The sequence below is a fragment of the Carlito syrichta genome, unplaced genomic scaffold (genome assembly GCF_000164805.1).
Source record: "Carlito syrichta isolate Samal-C Ts95f unplaced genomic scaffold, Tarsius_syrichta-2.0.1 Scaffold307771, whole genome shotgun sequence".
NCBI classification, from domain to species: domain Eukaryota; kingdom Metazoa; phylum Chordata; class Mammalia; order Primates; family Tarsiidae; genus Carlito; species Carlito syrichta.
The window spans coordinates 749-6980 of NW_007251867.1; the positions used below are offsets into that span (position 1 = coordinate 749).

At 34.0% G+C, this 6232-nt stretch overlaps 2 pseudogenes across 1 annotated transcript; one reads left to right on the forward strand and one right to left on the reverse strand.

Annotated features, from left to right (window-relative positions):
* Position 1: 1 nt before the first annotated feature.
* On the reverse strand, positions 2-894 carry LOC103267021 (annotated as a pseudogene). The gene has a single exon (XR_504734.1). The product of XR_504734.1 is annotated as a THUMP domain-containing protein 3 pseudogene (transcript).
* A 2533-nt stretch (positions 895-3427) lies between these two features.
* Positions 3428-4462, forward strand: LOC103267022 (annotated as a pseudogene).
* The last annotated feature ends 1770 nt before the right edge of the window (positions 4463-6232 follow it).

Consider the following 6232-nt stretch of genomic DNA (forward strand, 5'->3'; position numbering starts at 1 on the left):
CATCAAAGTTGGTCATGTCAGCCTTCCACTTAAAATACTCTTGAACAGCACCACCAAAATCTCTTGCAGCCTCATTTGAAGTAAAGCAATGTTTCTCTCCGGCCCTGTTGCATGTGACTCTAAACTTTAGAACTTCAGGCTCAGTTTCTTCTTTTGAGCTTTCATCGGTCTCATCTTTGCAAGATGCCAAATCATCACCTACTAATGTTGGTATTTCCTCTTTGATGGCTGGATTTTCATAATAATCTAAGATATATGAATCTAAAGCACTGTTAGTAAACTCTTTCTTAATCTCTCTCTCATCTGTTTTGTCTCCTTGTCCATTATCAATCTTCCCTTTACTTGAATTCTGCTTTATCTTTTTGCGCTTTGTTTTCTTTTTCTTAAAACTGGTATTAATTTTCCACACTTTTAAAGGGTTTGACCATGGGAGTTTTCCAGCCAAGTCTTCCAAATCCTTAAGAACTTCTTCCTTTGTTTTTTTGAACTGGTAATCTTGAAACTCCTGAACAACCACAAATAAGTTATCAACTGACCTCAGACAGTGAACCTGAGCCAGACTTTCCACTGAAATGACAAAATATATCTTGCCGCGGTCTCTGCTGATTTTGCATGATGACCCCAATTTCTCTCTCACTTCATCTGCAGCTGTTTGCTCAAAGCCTGTAGGTACAGTGGCTCCAATAGTGACTAGAAGTTCAGACTCACTTCCGAAGTCACTTTCTGTCACTTGTACACATCTCCGATTCTCATGAAGGTTCACATCTTGGAGCTGGTTAATGGATTCTTGGATGTCAGACATGTTGGTAGTGCTTTTAAGATTCCTAACACAGTCCCGGCCGTCAGTGTAGACCTGGCACTCGGTCGGCTTCGCGCTCTCAGGTCACGCAGCCGGAAGCCCTTTTCCATTTATTTTTAAGAAGTATTTATCATAGGTGATGCTTGAGTCTTCAGGGAGAATTATTTTTATTTTTTCTAGAACAGTTCTTTATTATCACATAGACAGATTACTTGGGAAACAAATTATTTTACAGGAATGAACTTTTAATTTATGTTTTCATAAAGTAATAAATTAATTTTTGAAAGAATATCAAGGGGGAAAAAACTTCTTAGTTTCTGATCTTTCGTTTCACTATGACTAGACTTGGTCAGGTTAGAACTAAACATTGTGGTTATCTGCAGACTAAGAGTTGATCAGATTTCTCTTGATTAAAAAAGCAAAACGTGTTTATTTAGAAGAGTCTAGCCAGTCAGAATGAAGCTCAGATTGCCAGTCATGAAAGAGTTGGGTGATATAAACATGACTTTTTAAAATTACTGTAGTGAGGAAAAGGGAAGGGCACAGCATCTCCTACATGCCACAGATGTGCACTTAATTTTCATTACTTTGACTATTGAATGTAAATGACATGTCACTCAATTCAATATATTCAGAGACTTGAAGTTCATGAGAACCTTTCAGCAAAGTGAATTATTTTATTTGGGAAATTCAAGAGCAATACGTATTGAAGTACTGATTTTATTCTCATTCCTATAGAAAATAAGAAAAATCATTTTCCTCACAAGTATCATAGTAACACATCCACCTGGGTTCTTGCTCCCATCTGGTCTCAAAAGGCTCCAAAGAAAAACATACTTGTAATAGTAGAAACACAAGCCAACATTTCATCAGAAGACTTGGAAAATAGGGCTTCCTTTATTATTTGCAATATCCTTGTGAATTACAGGTACAAGCGTTTCTTCTTTTAAAAAAAGCAGCAGTCTGCAGCATTTTAGAAGCATAAATCTTGTTATGCTGCTATGCCTTAAAGTGAAAAAATTCTTTCCAAACTCTGAGTTAGAAATCAAGTATGCATTGAAAGTATTTATATAGAACATGTCACAGAGGAAAAATCCAATAAATATATGTTAAAATGTATGTGTGCTTTAAATCTAAATCTGCTTTGTTTATTTTGTAAATTTATATGATAGCATAGTTTTGATATTTAACTTCACTTCTCTGAATAAGATGTCTATATTGCTTACATAAAATTCTTGATTTTTAAATAACATTATGTAGGGCTTTTCATTATGGAAAATGTGAAAGTGAACTTTTTTCATTCCTAAAATTCTACTATGCACAGAAACTCTTTCCATTTTCTATTCTTTATCTCTCCTCCCATATATATGTTTATATATGTAAACATATAACATATAATAACATAATATGCAATATATAATATATATGTAAATGTTGGTTAATTCAATATTTTTTATATTATTAGAGCTATTTATAGGATAGTCTCAGCTAAATGATATAGTATATGCATAATGATTAATTTGTCTTTCTTATGTAATTTTTATCTGCCTAGGATAATTAGTTTAATTGATTAGTTCATATTAGATTAGTTTTCTGTGTATCAGTCACCCAATCCTGAGGTCCATGGATTGTCTCACTCTCTTCTCCATATATTCAGATATGTCAGGTATTCTATCAATCTGTCTTGGGACTAGTCTGACCTGGTATACAGGAATTTTTTTTTTTTTTTTTTTGCATACCTATCATATGGCTCTCTCGTCACCATTCTCCTGGGTGTCTTCTTTGATTTGTGCTTGTGCTAAAACCCTTGTTTCCTATAGTTGATATCTTCCTTCATTTTGGGTTACTCTTTCCTTTTTAAGGAGTACATCCTCCAATAGCTTCCAGAGAAAAGATTCCAAAAAAGTAATATTTTGTGATTTTGCTGGTTGAAAAAAAATGAATTTATTTGATTCTCACAGGACTAAGGGTTTGTCTTGGTATACAAATTCTAGGCTAAAGTTTTTTCACTGAGTTTTTAATTATGCTACTCTTACTCAGGTAACTTGTTATCTCTCACACATGGATTATTGGGGGCTGAATATGGGATCATTTGCTTCTTAAACTAACTTTCAGTTAATCCATTTGTTGTTAGCTACTTATTTATTTGCCCCTCCAGAGGTACCTGTTGTAGCTAATTCTTATGTTAGTTGGGGTTCTCTGGTTTAAATGTAATCGCTTCAGGAGTCCAGCAGGCGAGGCTGCGGTGGCCGGGAGCGGCCACTGCACTCCAGTCTGGGCGACAGAGTGAGACTCCAACTCAAAAAAAAAAAGAAAAAAAGAGAGAGAAAGAGAAGGAAGAAAGAAGATTCACCTCCCTAAGGTGGAGGAGAGGGACCAAAGCCAGGAAGCATGGCGACAGCCATGGCTCAAAGAGCACATGACCACACCAGACTCTAGCAAGGTAATGGCTGAGAACTCTTTTTTTCTTTTTTTTTGAGTTGGGAGTCTTACTCTGTCACTCATGCTGGAGTGTCGTGGCCTGGTCATGGCTTCCTGCAGCCTAAACCCTCTGGACTCAAGCAATCCTCCCACCTCAGCCTCCCACATTGTTGGGATTACAGATGTGAGCCACTGTGCCCGGCCTGCATGTGGAACTTTGATAAGTGGAATCATGGGACAAATTATGAAAATAGAATATATAGCCTGAAAGTAGAATGTGGACCTAAATACCCAGAAGCTCCTCCATCAGTTAGATTTGTAACAAAGATTAATATGAATGCAATAAATAATTCCAGTGGGATGGTGGATGTACGGAGCATACCAGTGTTAGCAAAATGGCAAAATTCATATAGCATTAAAGTTGTACTTCAGGAGCTAAGACGTCTAATGATGTCCAAAGAAAATATGAAGCTTCCACAGCCTCCAGAAGGACAAACATACAATAATTAATTTTAGTGGATCTCAAACTTGTCTTAAATCAGCAATCTTTTACTCATGTTAATGTCTTGATTAAATATCACAATGCGAAATACCCACACATTAAGTAAAAGAATTCCAGCTGGTAAACATGACCTGGACATTTGTAAGAATATATTTAATATATGTACACCCATTATGTTTTCAGGTAACAGGAGGAAAAATGTGGCATACTTTTTTTTCTCTTGTTAAGGCACTGTCATTTAAACATAAGCCTGGAGTACCCGAAAGAGAATTAAGGTTTACAAGATGAAAGCGTAGTGAGAAGTGTCAGCTGGCAGTGGAAGCATGTGTGTTTCTGAAAAGTAAAAGTCTCAAGAAAAAAAACAGAAGTGGCAGGCTTTATCCATCTTGCTTTGTGAAAGAGCTGCAGTTGAAATTGTTTAAAGTGGCAGGTATAATGAATATTGTCATAAATGTTAATTTTTGAAGCGGTGTGGGTGCTGACTACTAGTACTATCAAAAATATGTTCAGGATTGTTTTGATACCTGTATTTATAATAAAAAATGTTGGGGGATTGATGAATTTCTGTCAAAAGCTATTCCTGTGTGTTACATGTAACAGACATGGTAAATATTTGTTTACAGTCTTTGTTTAACAAACCATGCGTTTAAGTTTAAGTGAAGTAAACATAAAGGAAATAGGTGTATGGATATATGATTTTGAGATTAAAGTTAGTCTTAAAATGTAAAAAAAAAAAAAAATGTAATTGCTTCTCAGCTTTCCCAGTGACCACTAAGAATTCAGATTTCTTGGGCTTACTAATTAATTACCACTCATTCATTTATTTTCCATATTCCAAAGTGTTATTCTTTCCTTCTGTTTTGTTTATTCTATAGACTATAATTTTTTAAAAAATTTGAAATACTTTATTTTTAGAGAAGTTTTAGGTTTAAAGAAAAATTGAACAGAAAGTACTGAAAGTGCCTATATCCACCCTCTCACTCACTCCCACAAAATTTCCCTTATTATTAGCATCTTGTATTTGTTACAATTGGTGCGCTAACACTGATAAACTATTACTAACTACAGTTGTATAGTTTACATTAATGTTCCCTTTTTGTGCTGTACACTCTATGGGTTTTGATAAATGTTTAATGGTGTGTATCCATCAATATATTATCATAGAGAAAAGTCTCACTGCACCAGAAATTCTCTGTGTTCCACCTGTATATTCCTCCAACTCCCTGGCAACAGCTTTTTATTGTCTTCATTTTTTTTCCCCAAATGTCATATAGTCAAAATCATATGATACATAATCTTTTCAGGTTGGCTTCTTTCACTCAGTAATATGTATTTAAGATTCTTCCATGACTTTTGGATAGCTCATTTTTTCTTTTTTTATTCATATTATTTTTAATTAATAAATCATAATTGTATACATTTACAGGGTACAATGTGATATTTTGATATATGTATACAATGTGGAATGATTAAATCAAACTAATTATATTATTAACTTTGTTTACTTATTATTTTTACAGTGAAACATTTTCAGTTTATTTTCAATTTTTATTTTTTGTTTTTAATGATTATAGATACATAATAGTCATAAATATTTATGGAGTGCATGTGATATTTGATAAAAGCAAACAATATGTAATGATCAAATCAGGGCAATTGGGGTATCCACCACCACAAATATTTATAATTTATTTGTGCTAGAACCATTGCAATTTCATTCTTTTATTTATTCTTTTATAATATTAAAGAAATTGTTGTTCACTGTAATCACCCTATCATGCTACTGAATACTAGATCTTATTCTTTCTATCTAACTACATTTCTATAACCATTAACAATTAACTCTCAGTTAATTTGAAATTTATAATATGTTATTATTGGTTGTAGTCACCCTACTGTGTGATACATCTCAAAACTTATTTTATCTGTCTATCAGAAACGTGTACCCTTTGACACACTACTCCCCATTCCATCCCCATCCTCCACACTAACCCAGGAGATTGATGGTGCTGCTAAGTTCAACTATAACATTACTCATTTTTTGCCTGCTGAATCCATCCATTTCTGATAAAAGCATGTTAAGGTCTGTGACTATCATAGTAGATCCATCTATTTCTCCTTGCAGTTCTATAAGTTTTTACCTCATCTATTTTACCGCACTATTGTTGGTGCATACACATTAAAGTTTAGGTCATCTTGATGAATCTATATCTTTACTATTATTTAATGACCTCCTTACCCTTCATAATTTTTCTTGCTCTGAAATTTTCTTTGTCTTAATATAGTCACACTTGCTTTCTTTTGATTCGGGTTAATAACAAGGGAATTTTTTTTTAGGAGCAAGATGGTATATCTTTTCCTGTTCCCTTGTATTTTATTTATCTGTGCATTATATTTAAAGCAAGTTTCTTGTAGACAACATATAGCTGGGTCTTGTGTAAACACACACACACACACACACACACACACACACACACACACACAATCTCTGTCTTTTAATTGGTATATTT